General features: G+C 40.7%; 1 long non-coding RNA gene across 1 annotated transcript; it reads right to left on the reverse strand.

The window, feature by feature from the left end:
• LOC132005657 (uncharacterized) lies at window positions 1-27576 on the reverse strand. The gene is made up of 5 exons (XR_009400864.1): window positions 27518-27576; window positions 24727-24803; window positions 7747-7813; window positions 2854-2930; window positions 1-359 (listed from the first exon to the last, which is right to left on the reverse strand). It is a non-coding gene; the product is annotated as an uncharacterized LOC132005657 (long non-coding RNA).
• Between the last annotated feature and the right edge of the window lie 289 nt (window positions 27577-27865).

Below are 27865 nucleotides of genomic sequence, written 5' to 3' on the forward strand. Positions count from 1 at the left end.
TCAAGGTGCTGATACCTGTTTTAGCTATATGTTACCATTTAACAAATTACTCCTTGCAGCTGAAAAGCACATTTATTTTCCCAGCTTTTCTGGGAGGTGGGGGAGGGACAGGCATCTGGTAACATCGTAGCTGAGTCTCCCAGGGACTTTCATGTGATGACAGTCGAGCTGTTGGGACCACAATCCCCTGAGGGCTGGACCGGGGGCAGGATCTGTTTCCACACTTTCTCACATGATTTTTGGTAGTTCTCAGTTTCCGACTATTAGTCAGAGACCTCAGTTTCTCCCCAAGTGAGCAACCTGAGAATCTTGACAATAAGGCAGCTGCATTCCCCTACAGCAGGCGATCCAGGAGAAAGCTGGAAAGGAGAGAGAGAGAGAAAGGAAATAAGGCAGACCAGAACAGACCAAGACAGAAGCCATGGTGTCTCTTGGAGTTTATTTTTTATTTCTTTGTAAATAATGTTAAAAGAGTTGATGTGGTTTTTACTTTTTTAAAAAAGATTTTATTTATTTTGAGAGAGAGTGAGAGAGAGGGAGTGAGCAAGCATTAGTGGGGACAGAGGGAGAGAGAATCTCAAGCAGACTCCCCACTGAGCACTGAGCCCGACATGGGGCTGCTCTCACGACCCTGAGATCATGACATGAGGCAAAATCAAGAGTTAGATGCTTAACTGACTGAGCCACCCAGGCGCCCCAGAATTTAGGCATTTTTATAAAATACCACATTGTTAGTGAAAGAAGAGGGTTTAACTTTTTCCGTGAGAAAACTATAGAGCTTTAAACTTAAACAAGTGATAATAACAATATCCATAATAAAAATAAGCAAACTATTTTGAACATTTTCTATGTTCCGCACACTCCACTGAACACGGAAATTAAGAGCATGGTCTTTGGCACAGACTAGGCAGTCTGGCTTTCTGTTCTACCATGTTATGTGGTTATGTGTCTCTGGGCAAGTTATTAAACATCTCTGTGCTCCTGTGTCCTTATCTATAAAATGAGGGTAACGATGCTAGTTACCATATAGAGTTTTGGGGAAAATTAAATGGGTCTTATGATATAGATCACTTAGAAAAGGCTGCCATCTAACAAGAATTGTGTAAGATTTAGCTAATATCTGTATTACGTAGTGTTTACAAACATCACCTCTTTAAATACTCAAAATACCCTTAAAGGTAAGGGTGATTATTATTTTACTTCATATGCAGGACAGTTGAGCTTGGAGATGTTGGTTAAGCAATTTACCTAAATGTACACGACTGAGTTCTATGCAGTTCTCTGGGGAAAAAAAAATTGTAGATGTAGAAATTAGATTAGAGAACTCACTAGCTACTGTGATTTTTCAGATGTAATGTTAAAAGAATATGGAAATAGAAGACGTTTTAGAGTGCCTGGCTATAGAAATCAGCCCATAGTTCTCACAGAAAAAGTGAATATACGATATCAGATAATGGAAAATCTGGCCAGAATATAGTGAAGCAGAACAAAGACATTTGAGAAGCTACCACACATCTCCAAAGTCTGACCAAACATTGAGGTCCTTTTCTGTGGTATTGCTGGAACATTTCCAATAACCAGAATTGCTTCTGCTTTTAGATACCTATCTGTCATTCAGGGCATGGTAGAGGTTAGGCCTGTCCAAAAATATTCCAGTCCTCCTCTTCCTGGAAATGTGGTAGAACTGCATTTCTCATTCCCTTTTAATTCAAGCATGACTATATGGCTTGCATTTTCCAATGAATTATGAGTGAAAATGACGTGTATCATTGCCAAGTGGAAACTTTAAGAGCCAGTACACCCTTTGCGTGTCCAGGTCATATCAGTCTGGATCCCGTGGGGGACTACCACAAGCAGAGTCTTCCTCTTGACCCTCTTTGGACACGTAGTGTGAGCAGCTAGTAAACTACTGCTGTTTTAAGCCACTGACATTGGGGGGTTGATTGTTTGCTATTCTGCAGAAACCCATCTACTCTGGGATGACTATGCATGGTCTTAAAATTTTTCTTTTTAAGAATTGGACCTCTATGACACCTTAGTGCCGAAAACATTTTGTTGAACCCTATTACTAGCTCATAATGTATTTCCAAAAGCTAACAGTTTATAAACTGGCTTTAGCATCCTTAGAACTGAAGCTTTCCAAATTCATAAAGGGGAGGTTATTAGCTTTTAAGTTTCTTCCCTAGTGTATCAGTTGACCTGAAACAGAAACCAGCAGAAGTTGGCAGAGCTCGCAGTAAAGAAAACCAACACTAAACATTAAATATGTTAGAGTGGTGAAGTTCCTGCTGAATTAGGATTATCAGAAAACCAACACGTTGGGTCCTGTTTTCACCATTTAAACAACAACAAAATAGAAAACAAATACACACAGAAAACCAACTGGATGTCAAAGACATAGGCAATGAGATACAAAGCTGAGATGTTCATAAAGATCACCTTTAATAGGAAACACCTCATACTGAGCAACGATTATTTTGTCTGTGGCTTTTTTAGTGTTCATTATAGACAATTAAAAAAAATTTTATTTTAATTCCAGTTAGTTAATACAGTGTTACCTTAAATTTCTCATCACAGAAATTTAGAGTAGAGCGGGTAGGAATATCACACATTTCACATATGTTTATAGCACAATATACATGTAAGTTAAAGAGGTGGCCTAGGAAGTAGGCAATAAAGAAACAAGGAAAGTAAGAATATATAATAATAATTAAAAAAACAAAACAAAGAAAAGTAGTCTTAAACAGAAGGTGAGCCAGAGGATACTCTTTCAAAAGCAAACACATATGAAGTAAATGTAATACAAATATCAATTATTATAGGGAATTTGTTAATTTGGGAACATACTAAAACCTGATAATGTGTATCATCATCATTTTGAAATCTGTGTTGCTTTCCTCACAAAGTTGCTTTCTTCTCAATTGCTTGTCCTAAAAGCCAAACAAAAGTATAAAACATGATTTCACCTGAAAAGAAACTTGAAGGATAAACATTTTCTTTTTGAAACTTTTTGGTAAAATGGAAATAATTTTTGCCCATTGGCCCCCATGTATTCCCTCCTGTATTACCTATGGTGTAGGTAGGCCCTAAACCATGATGGTTGATGTCCTTAAAAAGACAGCTGTGTAGGGACTCTTGGGTGTCTCAGTTGGTTAAGCCACTGCCTTCGGCTAGGTCATGATCTTAGGGTTCTGGAATCAAGTCCCACATTGGGCTCCTGGCTCAGTGGGGAGCCTGCATTTCTCTCTGACTCTGCCTGCTTGTGCTCGCTCTCTCTCTCTCTCTCTGACAAATAAATTTTAAAAATCTTAAAAAAAAAAAAAAGAAGAAGACATCTGTGTAAAAACACAGAGACATGGGGAGAATGCCACAGGCAGATGAGGCGAAGACAGAACAGATGTATTTACAAGACAAAAACCCCAAGAATTGCTGTCTGTCAGCAGAAGCTAGGAAAGAGACAGGAAAGAAACAAGAGTCTCCCACGAAGTCCTCAGAAGGAATCAACTCTTCTGACATCTTGAATTTGGATTCTCAGCCCCCAGAACTTTGAGGGAATAAATTTCTGACGTTTCTACCAGTTTGCAGTATTTTATTACCTCAGCCCGAGGAAACCAACACACCCATCCACTCCAAACAAACAGCTTTATGTCTAGATAAACACTGTGCAGTAAAAATTTTTGTACCATAAACTAGTATCTCAAAAGTTTCAAGATGGTCAAAGGTATCAAAGACAAAGTCAGAAAAGAACTTGCAAAATGTTATTGTCCTTTTCTGTGGTGACACATTGATGACACACTAAAACAACCCTCCCTAGATTCAGAGTTAATTTACCTCCATTTCATTTCAGTAAACAAAATGATGTGTCGTTATTAAAAGGGGAATGAATGCTGAGTAGGCAGAAACCACAGATACCCACTCTGTGAGCCAATCCGATGTCCTCTACAATTAATATGAAATCATTGCTCTTGTTAAAATGTAGAAAACAGCCTCTATGCCCTCCAGCTACTAAACGTCTCACTATTTGGTGACACTTACCTACAGATCTGTTTAATTCTCTTAGACCAGAGAAAACACGGACAAAAATGAGAAGAAATCAACTCAAAAACAAAAAAGAAAGAAAAGAACTAAAGTGGGTAAATTCTTTTAACCAGGTTCCGAACCTCAAAGCAGGAGCTCTACGATGAGCAGACTCTGGGGTCCTCACCGTCTTTCTGTAAGGGGGAAACACTTTCCTAAAAGACTGCCCCAAACATGTGTGCCTCGGGCTGGAATTCTGTTCCCATCTTCCCTTTCACATTTGCTCTGTCATCCTCTTTACAGAGGGGAGGCCCATCTGGACAAACTGATTCTAACTGGTGCATTGCCTCTGGGGTAAAACCAATGAAAAGTACAATTCAATTTACTGCCCGTGGCCTTGAGGCAGCTGAAGACTTTGGAGACTCGATGGTCTTACAAGTCCTCTCATTCCAGTTCTTTGCAACTAATGAAACTGGAGTGGAAGGAACGAAGTTGTCAGCTAATAGATGGCGGAACCTAATTTTTGTGTTTTTGTCATATACGGAGTGCAAAACATATATAGTGATGATGTTGCTCTAAGAAATTCTTTCCATTCCCATCTTTTGTTTTGTTCTGATATGAACAAAGTTTCTCAGAGCTGTATCTGTAACACTGAGAAACAGAAATAATGGAACTGATGTTAAGCCCTGTCTCAACAGTGGGAGAAGGAAGTTTACTGTTATTATTATTATTACCGTTATATACCTTCCAGCAGTAGTAGCACCTTCATTCGTCCACAAATACATAAACTCATTTTTTAAATGCAGACTTATTTATCTTAAGATATGCACTTCCAGGGGCACCCCGGTGGCTCAGTCGGTTAAGTGGCTGCCTTTGGCTGGGGTCATGACCCAGGGTCCTGGGATCAACCCCCACATCGGCCCCCCTGTTCCGCAGAGAGCCTGCTTCTCCCTCTCCCTCTGCCTGCTGCTCTGCCTACTTGTGATCTATCTCTCTGTCAAATAAATAAGTAAAATCTCAAAAAAATATGCATTTCCAAAAAAATTTGCTTTTAATCTTTAATAATTTTCCATAAGATTTATAACATATTTATGATATTTTGATGAATAATATGCTAGTAATAACAGTAGCTCAAACTGGAAGGTATTTTTAAATTTAAAGACTTAGGTCTCAAGAAATAAAATTGAATTTCGACATTGCCGAGAATTATGTTTAGGATGATAAATAAAAGACTTTAAGGCATTAAAATACATTATATTAGGATGAAATTTTCTGAGAGAAATGGAATTAAAATATGAGATAAAGAGCAAAAAGGAACAATGTAAAATGTTAATGAACAGTTGGCTTAAGTAAAAAATACATGATAGTGAGTATCAAATAGTGATAGTCCTTATTTCCACTGGTTACATTTAAAAGAGTAAAACTTTATCAATATGTCTAATACACCAAAAATTATATTCTTTGCACTGATTTAAGCTGATGATAAAAAATGTTGTACGTCAATTAAAAAATGTATGGAGGGGAGTGCCTGAGTGGCTCAGTGGGTTAAGCGTCTGCCTTTAGCTCAGGTCGTGATATCAAGGTCCTGGGATGGAGCCCCAGCTCTCTGCTCAGCAGGGAGCCTTCTTACTGCCCCCACTCCTGCCTGCTTCTCTGCCTACTTGTGATCTCTCTCTCTGTCAAATAAATCAATAAAATCTTTAAAAAAAAGATGTATGGGGGGGTACATTGTTAATGGTCCATGCTAGCCAAAAATGTTTGAAGAACACCCATCCAAAGGAGAGGCAAGATGGGTATTTTTATTTTTATTTTTTAAGATTTATTTATTTATCTGAGAGAGAGAGCACACCCATGAATGCAAGAGCAGGGGGAAGGGCAGAGAGAAAAGAAGAGAATCTCAGGCAGACTCCCCACTGAGCACAGAGCCCGACCCGCAGGGCTCGATCTCATGACCCTGAGATCATGACCTGGAGCAGAATGATCTGCGGTTCTGACAGCCTGCCTCACCCCTGTGATGGTGACAGGGGTCCACCGGAGGACGCCCACTGAGGGGTCCTGGGCGGAGCCCGGAAGGATCCTCCCAGCCTCTGGCTCTTGGAGCTTCCTTGTCAATGCGAGGTTGTGGTTTCTTGCACCCATTATTGAGGATACTAAGATCATTTTGATCATAATCAAATTCCAATCCTGTCTCCTTCATTTGGCCTTCTGGAGGCCTAAACTGAGCTTTTGGACAAACCCATTCTTCAGTCCACATTTACAGACAATATCTTGGCCTTCCTCCTACATAAGATAAATTATATCTATTATACATGGCTTTATTTTTCTTATTTAACTATCAGGTAAATTTTTATTTCCAAATTTTGATGGCAATAGGAATATGGGGGTCTCATTCCCATGTATCACCTATAAAACATGTAATAAATGCAATTGTAAAATTAGCACTGGAGAAGGAGAAAATTTAGTGTATTAATTATTCAAAATAACGACTTGTAAAGATAGCTCAGCCCTGTACTGAGCATAGCCACTTTGAAGACAGTCAACTAGGAAGGAAGTTTAATTAATTCAGGGCACATTTGCAGAGCTCCAACCAATGCACAGAAGTGCACCGAGATCAGAGGATGGGAAGAGAAGTAGGGCAGACCCTGCTGTGGAGCCTCTACCTGGCAGCAGGTAATTCTCATATGACATGATCGGTACAAATCAAGGGGGGAAAAAGTGGTTTATAGGAGCACGGTGGAGAGGAAGGAGGGATAGGCTTCACAGAAGAGATATTTAGTTCTATCTTAAGGAAGAACAGAAATTCACTAGAGGAGACAGGAAAGAGCCATCCAGTATGGAGAGCACAATCAATATCCGGAGACCTGCAAGGGCATGGCATCTTTAGAGAATGATAAGAAGTTCAGTGTTTCTGGAACTTAGGGTTTTGTAGGGGAGGGAGCAGAAAGTGGAGGAGGAGGTTTGGACTTGACCAATCTGCACGGGAAGGGTATGAGTATGACTTCACATAACTGAATGTGTGGGTGAGCAGAGAAACAGCCACCACCCTAGACAGCTTGGGTAGACACAAGGGGCCAGATGGTGGGATACAAAACACAAAACTTTGGGAACCTACCACTTCAATGAAATTCCTAGGAGTCCAGATGCATGGGCCACATCAAGATATCCCTTTGAAGGATAAGGACAAGTTGCTGCCTATGGCCCCCTCATCAATAGGAAAAAGCAGAACACCTTGTGTTGTTAGGCTGTTTGGGAGGCAATGTACACATTTAGGACTGCTGCTTTGACCCATTTACCCAACAACCCAAAGGATTCCCCATTTTGGTTGGAGTACAGAGAAATATGTGACTCTCTACTGGGTCCAGGCTGCCATGAAAGCTGCATGGCCATTTGGGCTGTCTGGCCCAGTAAATCCCATGGTGATCAAAGTGTCTGTGACTGGTAGGGATGCTGTATGGAGCCATTGGACAGCTCCTCAGTTCAGACTGTTAGGGTTTTGAGCAAAGCTATGCCACTCTCTGCACAGAACTATCTTCCTTTTGGAGAAACAGCTTCTAACTTGTTGTTGGGCTCTAGCAAAGATTTAACTATTCAAACTAATAGTGCTCTGGATGTTGGCTAGCCATAGAGCCTGATGTGTCCAGCGACACTCCATCTTTAAATGGAAGTGGTCAAGACTGGCCTCGGGCAGATCCTAAAGGCATACGTAAGTCATGTGAGCAAGTGACTCACCTCCATGGCTTCCGTTCTTGCTATAGTGACTTCATGCATCTTAATCCGTGCCAACAGCAAAGAAGGCCTATGGGAATAGAAGAAAGAAGTCATAAATATGAATGATGATCAAATGACCAGTTTGAAAACAAGGGCTATCGTGGTTATGAACATTTCTTTCTCACGTTGATAGGAATATATTTGTGCATACATTTTCTTTTTCTCTGTCCCATTTTCCCACTATCTAACATAATGTGCTAATAGCAGTCAATCTTAAATTTTAGGATTTATAGTATGAAATATCAAAGAGGGGCTCAACTCAGCTAGAAAATGAATATATATTCATAACTCTAATATTGACAAGGTGGAATTTTGCATGATCATCTGCTTGAGAAATCGTTGCATATGTTAAGTAGAAGAAGTATGTCTTTGGTCTTGACTTTATTTGAAAATTAAATATGTTTAGAACAGCAGCTAAGAGTGGCCCCAGGCCCATCAGAAGATACTTGGCTCCTAACTCACTGAGGCTGTAACTACACAGGCAGAGGATACAGCAAGTGCAAAGGCCCTGGGCATGAACCTGAATGAGGGAGTAATATGACTGAGTGGAGTTAGTGAAGGAGAGACTGGGAAGAGATGAGATACAGAGGTAAGGGGAGAGAGACAAGGTCGTGTATGGCCTCACAGAATACTACAGGAGTTTCAATTTTTCCTCTGCTTAAGATAGAAAGCCTTGGGAGGGTTATAAGCAGAGTGACATGATCTGACATTTTAAGTGAATCCACTCTTGCTGCTATGTTAAGAATAGACTGTAGGAGGCAGATAAGGGCAGAAGTAGGAAGATGAATTAAAAGGCCAATGCAATATTCCAGTTGAGAGATGTGATTGACTCAAACCCAGCTGTTAGCCCTGAATCAGGTGAGGTGGTGACAAGCTGTTAGAATCTGGATATATTTGGGGGCACCTGTGTGACTCATTTGGTTGGGTGTCTGTCTTTGGCTTGGGCCATGATCCCGGGATCCTGTGATAGAGACCCACATTGGGCTCCCTACTCAGTGGGGAGCCTGCTTCTCCCTCTCCTGCTCCCCCAGCTTGGGTTCTCCCTGTCTCTCTAATAAATAGGTAGGATCTTTTTAAAAAAAAAAAGGGGGGGGGAGAATCTGGCTATATTTTGAGTGTAGAGATTTTAGGATTTGCTATCAAGCAGAATGTTGGATGTGAGAGAAAAAGAGGAGTCAAAGATAACTATAAGATTCTTGACCTGAACAATGAAGAACAGGACTGTCATTTAATGACACAGATGGCTAGGGGTAGAACAAATTTTGAGAGAAATACTGGAAGTTATTAGATATACAAGGGAATACATCAACTGGGCATTTGTATAGACAAGTCTGGCATGTGGGGGAGGGTGCCACAAAATGTGTATCTCTATCTGAGATAGAGATACACATTTTGGGATCATCTGTTTACAGATGGATAAGATTGTTAGGAGAATGAATGTCGTTAGAAAAGGGAAGCGTTCAGGATTGGGCTTTGGGGTGGCTGGAAAGGTTGGAGAGACAAGTGGCCAGAGGACTGAAGAAAAGCAGGAGCTGATCCTGGTGTCTCAATTCTGTGCTTCTCCACCTTTCCTGCAGGTGGAAAACATGTCTTAATTGATCTGTAAGCTCCTGTTATCAGTCATCTATCAGGTACTCGGTAAGCAGATGTTGAAATGAGGGTCCTGCTAGATGACCTCATGGAAAAACACTTTCTCCCATTCTGGGAGAAATCATACATCTGATGACAGATTTCTGTCTAGAATATACAAAGAATGCTTACAACTCAATAATAAAAAGACAAGTAACTCAAATTTTAAATGGGCAAAAGATCCAAATAGATACATCTTCACAGATCTACAAATGGCCAAATCACACTTGAAAGATGAGTAACGCCATTAGCCTTTACAGAAATGCAAATCACAGATACCTACTAGGATGGCTAGAATCAAAAGGAGAAAAACCCGTGCTGGCGAGGATGGGGAGAAATTGGAATCTTTATCCCATGTTGGTGGGAATGTAAAATGATGCAGCCACTTTGGAAAACAGCCTGGCAGACTCTCAGAAAGTTAAACATAGAATTACCATTTAGTTCAGCAATTTTCCTCCTACATAGATAGCCAGGGGTTGCAATTATAATAATCAACAAGATCAGGGGTGCATGGGTGGCTCAGTGGGTTAAAGCCTCTGCCTTCAGCTCAGGTCATGATCTCAGGGTCCTGGGATGGAGCCCCACATCGGGCTCTCTGCTCATCAGGGAGCCTGCTTCCCCTCCCCCCCGCCTGACTCTCTGCCTGCTTGTGACCTCTGTCTGTCAAATAAATAAAATCTTAAAAAAATAAAAATCAACAAGGTCAGATTGGCAATCTAGAGGGGACCTGAGGTTTATTGAGACAGAACATGAGGTCCCCAGGGGCAAAATAAGTGGACAGTGGAGGAGGATACCACTTATGAGGAGAAGAAATCAAGGATGGAAGACCACGAGACTAAGAGAGGGTACCCCAGTGAGAAGTTATCATTCCTTGCCTGGTTCCGGACGTGATTCAGTTTTCAGACCCAGACTCATTGACTGAGTCCCAGGAATAAGGTCTTGCAAGAGCATGTGGGGAAGCATGGTAGTGACCCCCAGGGGTTGCTCTCAAGGGAGGCCAGATGGATCCTGGAAGGTGACAACAGACCACAAGTGTAGCCTTACCGTATCAGCCTGTCAGGAGTGGTGTCCTTGTTATAACCGATTAATATGGCCTTAGTTACATGGTATACAGCCACTGATTTGAAGCTTTTGCCCCTTTTCCATTCCAATCCAAAAGGAAGGGCAGAAACACTGTTCTCCCATGGAATTGACAAGAGTATACAATTATGGTCCTGCCTCAGCGCTGTGCTTCCGTTCTCACATTCCGTCCTAGTGTAGGGCTAAGAGACCTTCATTTTCTGGACATCCTACAGAGCATCACACAGATGCCTTGCAGTGGTAATATTGTGTTGATCAGGCCAGATGACCATGAGGTAGCTAGCACCTTGAAGGCCTTGGGGAGCCCTTGATATGGCACCAGATGTGTGTTGAGCTCAAGAGCAAGGGATCCACTGACTAGGTCTCTGGCCACCCCACCTGGAAGGTGCTGGCCTGATGGAGCATTCAAACAGTCCACCAAGACAGCACAGCCAAGGAATGGACTCTGGGGTACAGAGGCTGCTTCCTTGTTTCGAAGGAAGGACAATTTTGCAGGGAGGTTCATGCTCCAGAGCTTTCTCCGGTTGATCAGGCCAAGGTCAGACTTGACCTAAGACCGCACCCTCGCTTGGGTCTTTCCCCTCCTTTATTTTGCCTCTTTACCTCCTTTTAAGGGTTTTCCTGGATGTAAGGCTTTACCATCAATAAATCACAGTGCACTGAATCCCTCTCTCTGGCTCTGCTTCTTTAAAACCAGACAGGAGACAACCAGCAACAAGGAAATGCCTGTGAGAGAGGGAGCAGTTCCAGAAAAGTGAAAACCACACTAGTTACAGGTCCTCAGGACAAATACCTGCTTGGAACAAAGGATCTGCTTTCCCTGATTCTTCCGAACTTAACAGATCCTAAAGGCTGGGAACCAGTCTGCTTCTCGAACTGGGTTTTTTATACCGTGGGAATATGCGACCACATTTCAGGAGTACTTAGAAATCCTCCTGGAATGACAATGTGCTAGAATACATGGGGGAAATATCTTATTTTATTATTTTATATTATTTGAGAGGGTGTGGGGAGCGAGAGCACAGGAAGGTGGAGAAGCAGAGGAGGAGGGAGAAGGAGGGGAAATGAATCTCAAGCAGACTCAGCGCTGACCATGGAGCACAACATGAGGCGCAATCTCACAGGCTTGAGATCATGACTGGAGCCAAAGCCAAGAGTCGGAAACTTACCTGCATCACCCAGGCGCCCCAGGGAAATATTTCATATTAGAATAAACACACCTCTATTATGAAGTAAAGTACAAAATGAACAAAAACCACTTTTTAGGTGAAACATATCATCTCAAAAGGCACATTTCTCCCGAGGAAGGCAACTAAGAGCCCCCAGAGTTCAAGATTCTTCTGCTGGAAGGAGTATTTGAGTCAAGTTTGATGTGTAGTGGCAGTTAGTGATGGTTACTTTGAACGAGAGATAAAAACAGGCTCCATCCCATAGACTAATGAGATAAGGAGAGGACTCCAAATTTCATGAAACCATTTTAAGTTTTTAGTCCTTCCCCCTGGTAATAACTAGCATGTCTAAGGGCTTTGTATTTGCTAAGCACTTAATAGGTGAATGCAATCCCCGGTCATCCTGTGAGCAGCCTCGTTTACATACGGAGGAAGTTCAGAGAGGTGAGGTCACTCTGCCAAAGTAGTTGGAAAATATGTGGGTACCCTCATCTTGGCACATTCTGTGTCTTCTCCACTCTCTGTGCTCCTAGAATGTAGGGCATATAAAAATAGAGAGATCCAGGTATCTCAGAATAATATGTCGCTGAAGTCAAAAGAGTTGGAATCTGGCCCGAATTAGAATGTTCCACTTCCCACCTTTTATCCTAATGTTCATTTTATGCTTTTGTCCTCTTGATTTCATGTTTTCAGTTGGATTTTTTTGAACTGGAAACCTTGACCTTTTTACCATGCTATGCTTAGTTCTTTCTCATCACCTACATTCATTTTGCCTGATGTACAGCCTCTTAGGTCTGGCCTGTAAAAATGAATACAAGGTAAGTTTGAGAATATCAGAGATGAGAACAATCAGGTTTCACAAGCACAGAAGTCATGAAGAATTTTTTCATAGAGGTTACATTTTGTTTATTACTTTATTCAAAATTCGCCAGGTTCCATGTATACAGTCGGTCTGCCTCTAAAGAAATAGACTTAAATGCTATTTCAGGGTCTCATAAAGAGAAACTCAAATCTACAAGTGGAACTTTTTAAAAAGATTTTATTCCTTTGTTTTGAGAGAGAGAGAGAGAGAACTAGTGGGGAGAGGGTCAAGCAGACTCCTCATGGAGCAGGGAGCCCGGTGCAGGACTCGATCCCAGGACCCCGGGATCATGATCTGAACCAAAGGCAGATGCTTACCGACTGAGCCACCCAGGTGTCCCCAACCTGGAATGTTTTAGGAGAAAAGAATGGATGTTAACTTGTTCCTCCTTTACCAATAGGATCGTTTAAAGAATTGTTTCGTACCATCTTCCTGTCCACTGACTTGCTGGGCATACATCCAAGGTTATGAGGCCTGTATGGCCAGGTTCTAAAGATGATTTCGATTCCTTTCCAGTGTGCTGTTTTATAAGTCAGTCTCATGTATCAGATAATGTTCATATTGACATGCAGTCTCCAGAGGATTTCAGCTTGCATCTGTGGTATGGGAGCTGCTGTCACAGTTCCTGGTATTTCCTTAAAAATTTTGCCCCAGTGGACAGAGAACATTATTTTTCCTAGGTTTGCTAGCTGAGAACTCACTTCAGAAATTTTTTCGAAACATATGGTTTCTGACATTGAATTTCAGGCACATAAAATGCAATAGTTGCACAAAATTAAAACCATTTTTAAATAGATGATTTAAAAGGGGCGCCTGGGTGGCTCAGTGGGTTAAAGCCTATGCCTTCAGCTCAGGTCATGATCCCAGGGTCCTGGGATGGAGCCCCGCATCGGGCCTTGGAGAGCCTGCTTCCTCCCGTCTCTCTGTCTGTCTCTCTGCCTGCCTCTCTGCCTACTTGTCATCTCTATCAAATAAATAAATAAAATCTTTAAAAAAATAGATGATTTAAAAGACTATAAAGGTTTTTCCCCCACTTTCTGACAAGCGTTCAATAATTTTAGTACTTTTTTCAGGGTATCGTTTACTGCTTATAAACTGTTTCTATCTTTTTAAACTTGTTTTTTCAATATGGAAACAATTCCACAGGCACTAATTAATCTTGGCTGATCCTGAAAAGGTGCTCGAGGTAAAACTCACATGATCTCTGAGATAGAAAGGCATCAGATAAGCCTAGTAAGTGTATTAATCGGAAATCAATCTGTAACAATGTGGCAGTTTTGGAAATCTCAAGCCAAGCTTTTTGCTCTGATGCCATGCCTTATTCTGGAAGTCTAGGCCGCCTAGATGGTAAAGCAGTGGTAACAAATGCGACAATGAGGATAAATTGCAAATGAGTCTTTAAAAGAGAAAACTGAAGGGGGAAAAGGGAAGGAAGGAAGGAAGGAAGCTCCGAGGGGAGAAGAAGCAGAGAACGGAAGAACGGAGGAACTCTACCTACCGGCATTTCTCCTTAACCATAGTACAGGTGTTTTTCTCAAGAGGACAATGAGGGTCACCTGGGTGACTCGGTTAATTGTCTGCCTTCGGCTCAGGTCACGATTCTGGGTTCCAGGAATCTCAGGATTGAGGCTCGAACCCCGCTCCCTGCTCAGGGGGGAGTCTGTTTCTCCTTCTGCCTCTCTCCCATCTTGTGCTCTCTCTCTTGCTGTCTCCCTCTCTCTTTCTCAAATAGATAAATAAAATCTTAAAAAAATAAAGAGGTCCAGTCACCCAAGGGGAATCAAAAGGTGGTTCCTAAAGAGGTAGATTTCTCTTTTCTGATAAGTTGAAAGAAACTGTGTTGAAGGAAGTTTTGTCAGAATATACCATAGAATATACCACGATATAACAAGGCCACCATCAAAGTCAAGTTCATGGCTGGGACTTTGTGGTCTAACTGAAACCTAGGGATGCCTGGTTGGCTCAGACAGTTAAGCATCTGCCTTCTATTCAGGTCAGGATCATGGGATGCTGGGATCGAGTCCCATATCAGGCTCCTTGCTCAGCAGGGAGCCCACTTCTCCTACTGCCGGTTGCTCCCCCTGCTGATTCTCACTCTCTCTCTCTCTCTCTCTGACAAATAAATAAATAATATTTTTTTAAAAACGAAATCTCGGGACACCTGGGTGGCTCAGGTGGTTGGGTGTCTGCCTTCGGCTCAGGCCATGATTCCAAGGTCCTGTGATTGAGCCCTGTATTAGGCTCCCTGCTCAGCAAGGATCCTGCTTCTCCCTCCCTATGCCTGCCACTCTGCCTACTTCTGCTCATTCTTGCTATCAAATAAATAAGTAAAATCTTAAAAAAAAAAAATCTAAAAGTTGTCATGATGCTCATCCCAATAGCCACATAAATAACTGAGACACATGTGGCATAGTGGGTTTTTGTCCTACCTTGGCCACTTACTGGTATCATAATTTTTGACAATTATTTGAATGATGTGGGGCTTTACTTTCAGCACATTGAGGCAACAGGCAGAAATGGATGGGAAACCCGTGGCCATCTCTTATTGCTGCATGATTTTAGGAAAGTTTCATAACTTCTGTGAATCGATTTTTTCAACCATAAGATGTGAAAAAGACCTAAAAAGATTGTTTGGAAGAAGCCAGACAAGGGTACATAATTTTATAAATCTACATAAAACTCCAAAAAATGCAAACTAACCTATAGTGACAGAAAATAGGTCAGTGGTTGCTGAGAGAGGCAAGAAGAGGGAGAGACGGGAGGAGAGAATTACAAAGGTGTGCCAGGAAACTGGTGAGATGGTGGATATGCCCCCAGCCTTCATCTGGTGACGATTTCACAGATATATACATATGTCAAAACTTATCAAATTACATATTAGACATTTTAAACACTTATTTTATGTCAATTATGCCATAATAGAGCTGTGTTTTTAAAAGGGTCAGAGGGTACCCGGGTGGCTCAGTTAGTTGGGCATCTGACTCTTGGCTTCGGCTCAGGTCATGATCTCAGTTTTGTGGGATTGAGTCCCATATTAGGCTCTATGCTTGGGATCCTCTCCATTCCTCTCCCTCTACCCCTCTCCCCTCTCTCTCAAAGTAAATAATTTTTTTTTAATAGAAGCATCAGAGAACTAAATGAGACAGTATACTGCCAAATAATTTGCAAAATATATGGTACAAATAGGTCTCCAAATATGACTTTCCTACTTATGTCGTAGAACTATTTAAAATGTTACTGTACTCTACAAACATCTGTCACTATTATACATTGTTAAAGATTTTATTTATTTGAGAGAGAGAGAGAAAGAGAGAATGAGACAGAACATAAGCAGGGGGATTGGCAAAGGGAAGGGGAGAAGCAGACTCTCTGCTGAGCAAGAAAGACAATGTGGGACTTGATCCCACCACCCTGAGATCATGACCTGAGCTGAAAGTAGACGCTTAATCGTCTAAGCCACCCAGGCACCCGTAGATTTCAATAAAACCACAAAGTCCGAGCCATGAACTTGACTTTGATGGTGGCGTTGGACAGAAGATCCAATGTGGTATGTTCTGAAAAAGCTTCTTTCAACACAGTTTCTTTCAACTTGTTGGAAAAGAGAAATCTACCTTTTTAGGAACTGCCTTTTGATTCCCCTTGGGTGAACGTTCTCTTTATTTTTTTTAAAAGATTGTATTTATTTTTTTGAGAAAGAGAGAGAGAGAGAGCATAAGCAGGGGGAGGGGCAGAGAGAGAGAGAAAGAGAAGCAGACTCCCCACTGAGCAGGGAGCCTGATGTGGGACCAATCCCAGAACCCTGGGATCATGATCTGAGTTTACAGCAGTTGCTAAACCGACTGAACCACCTAGATATATTGACAGATATACCCTGTCGATATCATAAACACTGAAAACTTCCCAGCAGTTTTATAGCTGGATAAATATTTTCAAAGAAAAATATGGGACAATATGAAAATACCTCTTTTTTAAGATAATAGTTCTGTGACTTTCACATCTTTATTTGAAGTATATTTTACATTGCTGGAATCATAGTACACATGGGATTTGCATGCTATCTTTTCATTCTACGTTTTAATCATAAAATGTCTGCATGTTATTTTTAATGACTGCTCTATAATTTTCTCAGTGGTAAAAATCCGGGATATGTTTTGAAGATAGAGCTGCCAGGATTTGCTGACGGACTTTGGGGTATGAAAGAGAGGACCCAGGGGGTGACGCTGAAATTTTTGGCCTGAGCAATTAGAAGTTCAGTGACGTGTACTTTGTCTGGATGGGGAAGAGGGTGGAAGGGCAGGTCTGGAGAGAGGATGAGGAATTCAGTTGTGGAGTAGGCACTGGACAGGAAGGAGATCAGAGGGGAGGTCTGGCTGGAGATACAAATTTGGGAGTCCCCAGCATAAAGAAAGGACTTAAGACCATAACTTGATTCAACCACTGAGTGATGGGGACCACCTAATGTCTAGAGATGACAAGAGTGACAGAAAAGGAGTGCCGGTCAGGAGAGAGGAAATCCCAGAAGAGTTGTCTGTCCTAGATGCTGAGAGAAGAAAGCATTTATGGACAGAATGCTGCCTGTCATCCCAGGAAGAGGAGGACAAAAAAGTATTCTTGAAGTAACACATGACTACATCAAAGAAGATTTGGTTGGAGTGCTGTGAGCAAAACTATTACTGGAGTGGATTCAAAAGGTTAGAGTAAATAGAAATTTCTCCAAACAAGATATACACATGGCCAATAAACAGATGAAAAGAAGCTCAACATTATTAGCCATCACAGAAAGACACATCAAAATGACCATGAGAGGGGCGCCTGGGTGGCTCAGTCCTTAAGTGTCCACCTTCAGCTCAGGTCATGGTCCCAGAGTCCTGGGATTGAGCCTGGCACTGGGCTCCCTGTTCAGCGGGAAGCCTGCTTTTCCCCTCCCACTCCCCTTACTTGTGCTGCCTCTCCTGTTGTGTCTCTCTCTGTCAACTAAACAAATAAAACCTTTAAAAATTTTGCATTAAAAAAAATGACCATGAGATACCACCTTACATTCACAAGGGAGGCTACAACCAAAGGAAAATAACAAGCGTTGTTGGAGGATGTGGAGAAATGCTTTCACACAGGGGGACATTTTTAAAAGCTCTCATAACACCATTTTCCCTGATGTCAGCCAACATTCCCTTCTTCACTTTCTCAGGAATATTGGATACAGGAATGGAATGATCTGTTTCTTAGGTGTCTGGCAAGCATATAAGGCCGAGTGTTTTTTCTTTGAAAGAGTTTTAATTACTTTATTACACAAAGCAGGCTTTCTCTTTTTTCTAGGTATTTGCATTTTTTCTCTGAGTTTTCAAATTGACATAAAATTATTCATAACATTCTCTTATTGTCTTTTAAATCTATAATGTGTATAAGACAATGTTCTCACTTTATATTCTTATATTTATATTATTTGTGTAATAATATCTTTTTCCCAATAAATCCTGCCTGGTGATCATCTAGTTTATTTATCTTTATTTGTTTTTTGTTTGTTTGTTTGTTTCCCTCCCTTATTAATCTTCTTTAAAAATTTTTTAATCATTTCTATTTTCCTCCTTTATTAATCTTTTAAAAACACTTTTTAGTCATCTCTACTGTGTTCTACTGTATCATCTATTTCCACTCATTATTATCTACTTTTTTCTACTCACCTCAAGTTTATTTTTCTAATTTCTTCAGTTGGATCCTGAGCTCACTAATTTTCCACATTTCTTCTTTTCTAATATAAGCATTTAATGTTATGAATGTCCCTCAACTAATACTCTCATTGCATCTCATAAATTTTGATATTTCCATTTTTAATATTGTTCAGTTTTATATATTTTCAGATTTCAATTAATGCCTTACTTTGAGCAATGATTTACCAAAAAGCATATTTTAATATCCAAAATTAGTTTCATAGGTCTCCTTTGTCCTTTCATTGCTGGTATCTGAATTCATTGCATTGCCATTAGAAAACATTGTCTGCATAGTCCTGATTTTACAAAAATTTGTTGAGTCATGCTTTATGACAAGGCACTTAACCAATGTTTTTAAAAGCTCCATGAACACTTGAGAACCATGCCCGTTTTAAAATGGTCGGGAACAGTGTTTTGTATATATCCATTAGATTAAGACTGTTAGCTGTAGGGTTCAAAAAAGAATTTATTTATTCTTTTACATGTCAGAAGCTCTGCCAGCGGAGACCGGGGAGAGAGAGAGCTAGAGAGCAAGCTGCTAGGTTTCAGAGGAACTGATTAAAGCAATGCCAAAAATGAAAGAACTAAGCCCCTTTTCACTTAATGCCAAGGTACGAGCAAGAGGCTAAAGTGGAAAGAGTGCAGACTCCTCCCTTCCCTTTTCTCTGCATGGAACAGTACCCTGACCCAAGTTGCTGGATCGGTGCAGATGTGGGGGTCAGCCCACTATTGAGGGAGCCCGGAACAAGACTTGAACAGTTTGATTGATTCTGTAGTCCCAGTGAGGACAAGGGGGAAGGGCTAGGAAGAGAAAAATTCTGAGTCAGCCCGGGTGGAGGTGCCTTCAGGGTTTCCCCCTCTGCTCCCTAGAGGGAGGTCTCTGAAGGGGGACCTGGAAGACTGTGTCCCTGGCTCAGTATATCATTATATCATCCTGGTGAATTAAGTAATCATAACAATGGCCTCCATCTTTAATAATGCCTTTGCTTAACAATGTGTTTGCTGATGTTGATATTAATATGGTCGTACTAGGTTTCTTTGTTTAATGTTTCTCCTGGGAAACTTTTTCCCTTCCTTTTAATTTCAGTCTTGGCATATCCTCATACTTTTGGCATGTCTCTCAAAAATAGGACATATCTAGGGGCGCCTGGGTGGCTCAGTCAGTTAAGTGTCTACTTTCAGCTCAGGTCAATGTCCCAGGGTCCTGGGATTGAGCCCCCTGTCAGGTTCCCTGATCAGTGGGGAGTCTGCTTTTCCCTTCTACCCTTCCCGCCCCGCCCAACCCATGCCCTCTTCTCTCTCTAGTAAAGAAATAAAATCACTTAAAAAAAAAATAGCACATTATCTAGGTTTTTAAAATCTAATTTGATAAAACATGTAAGTTTAGTCATTTATATTTAGTATGATTTATTTGGACTTTTTCCTATCTTACCTTGTTAATCCTATTTGTCCTGGATTTTCTAGGTTTTCTCTTATCTTGCCTTTTTGGGAATTTGATTATATATTTTTTTCTTTATTCTATTTCTCTCTAATCATTTGGATTTATATATCTTTCTTTTCTTTTTGACTTCCCTTGGGATGTTATCACGACTATTTCACTCAACAAAGTCTAAAGTCAATTTTTAACTTCAGTCAGGATAATAAAAGGACCTCAGAATGCTTTCACTCTCATTTCACTTTCTCCCATCATGTATATTATTATGAAGAAGAGTATTTTGCTGCTCTTCTTTTCACTAATACTATACACTAGATATTATTACACATAAATCCATTTGGGTTTCCATACATGCCTTCCCTGAATATTATTTTAACTATTTATTTTTTTTTTATTTTTTTTTAATTTTTTTTATTTTTAAAGATTTTTTTTATTTATTTATCAGAGAGAGAGAGGGAGAGAGTGAGCACAGGCAGACAGAGAGGCAGGCAGAGGCAGAGGGAGAAGCAGGCTCCCTGCGGAGCAAGGAGCCCGATGTGGGACTCGATCCCAGGACGCTGGGATCATGACCTGAGCCGAAGGCAGCTGCTTAACCAACTGAGCCACCCAGGCGCCCCTATTTTAACTATTTATTTAGCTATTTTTTTTCTCAGACCATCTACTGGATTTTTTTTTTTTTTAAGATTTTATTCATTTGACAGAGAGAGAGAGAGAGAGCACAAGCAGGCAGAGCAGCAGGCAGAGCGGGAGAGAGAAGCAGGCTCCCCACCGAGCAAGGAGCCTAATGCGAGACTTGCTCCCAGGACCCTGGGACCATGACCTGAGCCGAAGGCAGCCACCCAACTGACTGAGCCACCCAGGCATCCCTAACGGATCATTTTTTAAAAATTATATCCTTTAAAAGTTCCTTTTATACAGTTCTCTGGGTAGTCAACTCAGCTTCTGTTTGTATGTAATTTTTTCACCTTTGTTTTGAAAATACAGTTTTGCTGAATGTGAAATTCAAGAGTGATGGTTATTTTCACTCAACATTTTAAAGGTATATTATTCCACTGTCTTTTGGCTTCCTGGGTTGCTGTGGAGGAAACTGATGCCATCTTCATTTATGGTTTCTTTACAGCTGATTCTAAAATCCTTCTTTGCTCATGGTTTTCTGCAGTTTCATTGCCTATATTTAAGCACAGATTTCTTTCTCTATTTTCTTTCAGAGATAAATGTCCTTTTTTGAAAGAGAGAGACAGAGACAGAGAGAAGGAGAGAGCATGCTATGGGGGGTGGGGTGGGGAAAGGGGCAGAGCGAGAGAGTGAGAATCCTAAGCAGGCTCCACACCCAGCTGGAGACAGATGCAGGACTGGATCCCACAACCCTGAGATCATGACCTGAGCCGAAATCAAGATCAGCTACTTAACAAACGGAGCTACCAGGTGCCTCACAATTTGTCCTTTTTGAGATACAATGTGGATTTCTTTGCCTTTTTTTTGTTGTTGTTAAGATTTTATTTATTTGACAGAGACAGTGAGAGCAGAAACACAAGCAGGGGAAGTGGGAGAGGGAGAAGCAGACTCCTTACTGAGCAGGGAGCCTGATGTGGGACTCGATCCCAGAACCCCGGGATCATGATCTGAGCCGAAGGCAGATGCCTAACCAACTGAGCCATCCAGACGTCCCACAATGTGGATTTCTTTTCTCCTTCCTATTGATGTTCCTATGATGTGCTTCCCACTCTCTTTAGGCGATCAGAGTCCCCTTACTGAGGTAGGCCTAAGGCTCAGTTCTGGTCAGTTTTCTTAAGAGCAGTTTTCAAGGAGTAAGGGCTTCTGGGTAAAGTTTCACAGCTGAGAAAAAGAAACAAACAGGATATCTGCTTCTGGCATTATGGCTGACCTAGTGCTCTGAGGCACTCTTGCACTGAAGGTCTACTGATACACTGTGTAGAACACATTTTTGAAATACTGCTGGTCTGCCAAGAGGCAACAAAGATCCTCAAGGACAGTCCTCCCTTCTCCTCCTCTCCTATCAATCTCCCGCAAAGGAAAATAGATTTGAGCTGGGGTCTGAGAAAGCAGAGTGGAGCTGGGGTTAGAACAGTGGGCAGCCAGTTAGTTAGGAAGGAGGAAGAGAATAAATTCCGGCTGGGAACCCGCTGGAGTTGGTTACATAAATGACTGAGTACTGGGAGGAATATGTGGAGAAATGAAACTTTAAATTTCTTAGGGTGGTGGATTTATGGCTTGAGGTGTTTTTTTTTTTTAACTTTTAAAAATTAATTAACATATAATATATTATTGGTTTCAGAGGTACAGGTCTGTGATTCATCAGTCTTTTTTTAATGTTCTGTATCTTTTTTTTTTTAAAGATTTTATTTATTTATTTGACAGACAGAGATCACAAGTAGGCAGAGAGGCAGACAGAGAGAGGGCGAAGCAGGCTCCCTGCTGAGCAGAGAGCATGATGCGGGGCTGGATCCCAAGACCCTGGGACCACGACCTGAGCTGAAGGCAGAGGCTTTAACCCACTGAGCCACCCAGGCGACCCCATCAGTCTTATATGACACCCAGTGTTCATTACATCATGTGCCCTCCTCAATGTCCATCACCCAGTTACCCCATTGCCCCACCCCTTTCCCCTCTGGCAACCCTCAGTTTGGTTCCTATGATGAAGAGTGTCTTATAGTTTGGGGTTGAGGGGTTTTGGTTATTTTTCCAATTTGATTTGTTCAGATGTTCTTTTTTTATTGCTTCATATGCTTAGGCCATGGAAGCTCAGTGTCCAAGTAAGACCAAGACACTAAGCATCTATATATTGATTGGTTCATGCTAAGGAGTCTTGGGGGGGAAAAATGCTTGGTAGGTTAAGACTCAGCAGTGTTCTCAAAACATCTCTTCCTGGTGTATTTATAGACTTAAATTTTTCTGCTTATCATATTCTTCATATAAGAATCTCCTGGTAAAAGGAAACAGATAACAAATGGGTCTGAAGGACACTTCAGAAGCTGATTTTAACTGGTCAATCTTTTTTATTGTATTCTAGTGACATTAAAAAGGTCTAACAGCTAACATAACCCAAACTTTTATATGATTTGCTCTATGTATCTTTTATTTTCTGCTGCTCAAGGTCCTTAGTATGCTGGGATAAAGAAATCTCAGAATTCATTAAATCTTCACTTTATTGTCGAGGAGACTGAGTGCGAACTGACCACAGACTGGATGTGAAGAGCTTAATACAAAAGACCATGTCCCTGATTCTAAGATGCACATGTTTTTCATGTTTAAACATTTTTAAAAGGAAAATGCTTTGGTGTACTGGGTCCCCCTCCTATTCTCTTGAGAAGCAGCTTTAAATTGATGATTTATCTTAAAAAGCTAGGAAACATGGCTCACACCTTGTGTCAATTACCTGCTAAAACCACTCTCAACCCAGGTAAGCCTAGTCTAGTGTCAGCACATAGTATACACTCAAAAAAATTTGTTGAATGAATGCATGTACGCCTGGAAGGTGTAAATCAATGAGAACATGTACTCTCCTCCTTCATATTTATCTTTCTTCCTTCCGATAACCCGATAAATGAACTGCTTTTAGGGAAACAGGAAGGAAATTGACTTTGCCATGGGAAATAAGTGGGGTAGTTTCTTTGCATTATACATCACCTTTTTTGGTGTGTGTGTGTGTGTGTTTAAGATTTTATTTATTTATTTGACAGAGAGATCACAAGTAGGTGGAGAGTGAGGGGGAAGCAGGCTCCCTGCTGAGCAGAGAGCCCGATGCGGGACTCGATCCCAGGACCCTGAGATCATAAGCTGAACTGAAGGCAGAGGCTTAACCCACTGAGCCACCCAGGCGCCCCTTTTGGTGTTATTCTGAACTTATAAATCTCTGGATGTCAGAATCTTAACTTCTGGGGACATATTATTGGCAGGGGAACTGTCAAGTAAGTTTAAAAATGTTGAGGAAGTACTCTGTCAATTATTAATGTCATGCTAATTATAAATTCAAGCTAGATCCGTAGACCTATAAGTAAAGCTTATAGGAATGACTTTATCAGGTGACCTGCTCTGGCCCTGGACATTGCAGAAATCATTTCAGCTCTTCTCAGTGCCTGAGCCTCATCCTTATTTCTGGCGGTCATGACCAAGGTCCTAGGGCTGGTCCGTAGATGGAGTCAGGCAGAAGAGTTGAACATGTGCAAGTTCAACGAAATCAAATGAAGTTGGATTGAAACCCAGACTCGGACACTCAGTAGCTGTGTGAACTTAAGCAGGTAACAGCTTCTCTGAAGCCTCAGTTTACTTATCTGTAAAATCAACAAGGACAGCAGAGAACTGGTATGAGGAGTCGATGAGGATGACCAACACAATGTTCTCTGTATAACAAACAAGGCTAGTTTTTCTTCCTTCCTCACCTCTCTCCTTGGGTAACTTCTGCAGAATATATAGAATATTCTCAAAGTATTTGGGAAGTACTGCTTCCATGTTTCAGTATCCTGCCTTCATAAACACATGGTGTACTCTACCCCTTCAAGTAGCAAGACTCTTTTGTCCGAGCAGAGGTTTTCTATTGTTGAGATTTGTGAATGACTCCTGTGATTTTTGCCAGATCCTTATAGACCAATGATACGACTTGCTTATGTTATTTGTTAGACTTGCCCAAAGATTTCACATGGGTAAAACCACAAACTTGATATTCTAATTATATACACATATAAAAAAGCATAGCTTCTCTGATGGATATTAAAACAAATAACTATTACATTTTTGATTCACCTAAAATATAGAAGTATGCTAATATAGGAGCCCCAAAGTACTCCAGATATTTTATTTTTTGAAGATTTTTTATTTATTCATTTGAGAGAGAGAGAGAGAGAGTGGACAAGCAGGGAGCAGGGTTAGAGGGAGAGGGAGAAGCAGACTCCCCACAGAGCAGGGAGCCCAACATGGGACTCAATCCCAGGACCCAGGGATCATGACCTGAGCCGACAACAGATGCTTAATGACTGAGCCACCCAGGCAACACTTCTCTAGGTATTTTAAATAGAAAGGGATTTAATACAGTTTGGTACTTACAAAACCACTGGAAGGGCTGGAGGACTAAACTTGGGCTGAGCCTTCAGGACTGACTGCCACAAGATTGCAGAACTGACCTGCCAAGGATATTTGAGTTTCTGTTTTATTAGTCATCAGAATTATTAGAAGGTAGTTTTTACAGGGTCCATCCCAAATCTTCATTATTGCCAGAAAAATAATACTTATGATTAAAAAAAAAAAAAAAGCCTACTGCTGGTGAACCAGAAATGACATCTTTATTTATGAAGGCTGACTTATTCATTCATTGATTCTGTTTCTCCATCTATAACAGGTCTACTCCATGTTTACTCTATGTGTTTAACTGATTTTTTTAAATGGATTTCTGTCACCAAAAAAAAAAAAAAAATGTTTTTCTGACTTTGTACATTCATTTTTGAGTGAGTTTAATTAAAATGCTGACTTTTGAATTGATATTTTTCCATATTATTACATACTTTTGTAACCATAGACTCTGGTAAATAAAAAAGGGAAAAAATGAATATAAAGATCAATTGTACCATGATAACTGGCACGCAGAGCTGCACACACATCTCTACTGAGTTTTTATTGAGACACAGTCACCCATTTGAAGTTTCCTGGTATATTCATAGGAGCGTACCATCATCACCAAAATCTCTATTAAATGTCATTGTTTATTTTTAACTTGTTTTTCTAAATCTCATAATTCTGCATTTTAGATTGCTTATGTTTACTTGCATGCACACACTTTGTCTCTGCTGCAAAAGGGTTAAAATGTTGCCAGGTGGCTGCAGGTAGAAATGACTCCATTCAGCAGCACTTTTTTCCCAGGTAGAATAACTAAGTTACAAAACCCTTCCAACTATGATATCAATTGTTGCCAACTTAGGCAGCATGAAGAATACAATGGGGAATGTTTTGCCTGTTCTAGTCAGTGACTCCAAAAGGAGAGAAGTGCTGGTTGGCATAACTTGTTCTAAATGCAATCATTCTATTTCTCCTAAGACCCCTAGAATTTTACTGAAGACTGTCATCAAATCTCCCGGCCTACAGTTTCAGCAATACACCCCCCCCCTTTTATTAAAGATCAGGATAAGGTTTGTTTTTGTCTTCTCTCTGGCATCTCCTTATTTGTTGTATTTATTGCTCTGATGCTTTCTGGCACAGAGTAGGCCCTTGATATCTATATATATCTCTATACAAATAAATATAATATATAAACAAATATAATATAAATTATATATATAATATATAAATAAATATAATACATTTCTCATATAATATATAAATAAAATTAATATATTATATATATATATGGTATGATTGAATAAGTGCCTTTCACAGAGATTTCTCTAGTGTTTTCATGACCATTTTTACTATTTACTTTGGTAATAACTGTCACATGCTAAATTCTCTGAGTCCATCAGACCTTATCTTAAACATCACTTCCTTTGGGAAGCCTTCCTGATTCTCCACACGAGGTGAGGGGCTCCTGAGTTCTGATTGTTTTCACATCACTCGTATAAAATCTCCATATTGGAAGTTTTGAGTTTATTTACCGTGTTCACCTTTCTATCCCCAATTCTAAGCTCAGTGCTCATCACATAGTAGATACTTTTTTTTTTTTTTAATTTTTTATTTTATTTATTTGTTAGGGAGAGAGAGAGTGAGCACAGGCAGACAGAGTGGCAGAGGGAGAAGCAGGCTCCCTGTGGAGCAAGGAGCCCGATGCGGGACTGGATCCCAGGACAGCGGGATCATGACCTGAGCCGAAGGCAGCTGCTTAACCAACTGAGCCACCCAGACGTCCCACATAGTAGATACTTAATCAGCATTTGCTGAATAAATAAAGTTAACTGAGCTGTAATTCATCTCTGTCTAAAGGCAAGAACTCATTCAGCATAGCCAGGTGGACTATTCACCTGTCCTGGCTTTCAAGTAGTCTCCTCTTTAAAAACAAAAACAAAAACAAACCAACAACAACAACAAAACCTTGTTGAGGCGTAATTTATAAATCATAAAATTCACCCATTAGATTCTTCTCCCTAATGTTTCTTTCTCATTTTTCTAGGTGAAGGTCATATTTCTGATGGTAAAAATGGGAGAAGATAGAAGTGGAAAGGAATGTTAACTTGGAGAGAGAATGGACTCTTAGTGCCCAACTTACTAGGCTTTACTTTTTTTTTTTTTCATTTTTCTTTGTGATCAGAAACGAATTGACTTCTCTAAGCCACAAATTCTAATTTGTAAAGTTGGACTAGGAAGAATTTTTTCATTGGATCCTCTAAGCATTATGAGAGAGGATGCAATAGATCTGTCCACTGAGACACTGTAGAGGTAATAACTCAAGAAAAACAAAAAACAAAACAAAACAAAAAAACAAAAAAAACCCCAAAAGTAGACTCCCTCTCTTATCCCTGCCATTAACCGGGACTCCACTAAACAGTAGGTCTGTTCTTCCTCCATATCATCATTTTGTTATGAGCATTTTAAAACAAACTTCTTGCTTCCTTAGCGTTTCTACAAGCCCCATTTAATTCTGAGTTTTAGCTCTCCTGACACTATTCTTTCAGATCTTTGTCCCTCTTCTTATCCATTCTTCTGCATATGCTTTTTCTCTCCATCTTTTGCACATGCTGTAGGAAAAACAAGCCCCACCTGCGCTCATTAGAGAACAGCCTTTCCTTCAGCTGCCATGCTCTTTCTCCTTCGCTGTGAATATTCCATTGTGAGCTCAGAATCTTATTTTTCAAAGCCTCCCACTCTTTTAAAAATACGTTTTCTTTTACACCCTCTCGTCTCGAAATCATACCTTTCTTTTCCCTGGATGTGCGTCCTAAAGTCTCCGACCGCCTGCCTCCTCTCTGTCTTATATTACGGTCACACACACCAGGTTTCTATAGCTTCCCCATGACCAACCAATTCTCCCCGGGAGCTACATTACATCAGCATTACTAATGCAATACCGTTTATCCTCCACATTGTTTTAAGCTGGGCAGTCAATTAAAAACGCACCTCGGTACCGATCTGATCTAACATGGAGGATGAATTGTCTGAGGTCAAATGCAAACTGCTGCAAGATTTGGGAGACGGATATTTACATTCATACTAAATCTATACCTGTTGAATTGGGGCTTTTTCTCAAAGCTTCAGAAACCCT

This window comes from Mustela nigripes, chromosome 1 (genome assembly GCF_022355385.1).
Source record: "Mustela nigripes isolate SB6536 chromosome 1, MUSNIG.SB6536, whole genome shotgun sequence".
NCBI lineage: Eukaryota > Metazoa > Chordata > Mammalia > Carnivora > Mustelidae > Mustela > Mustela nigripes.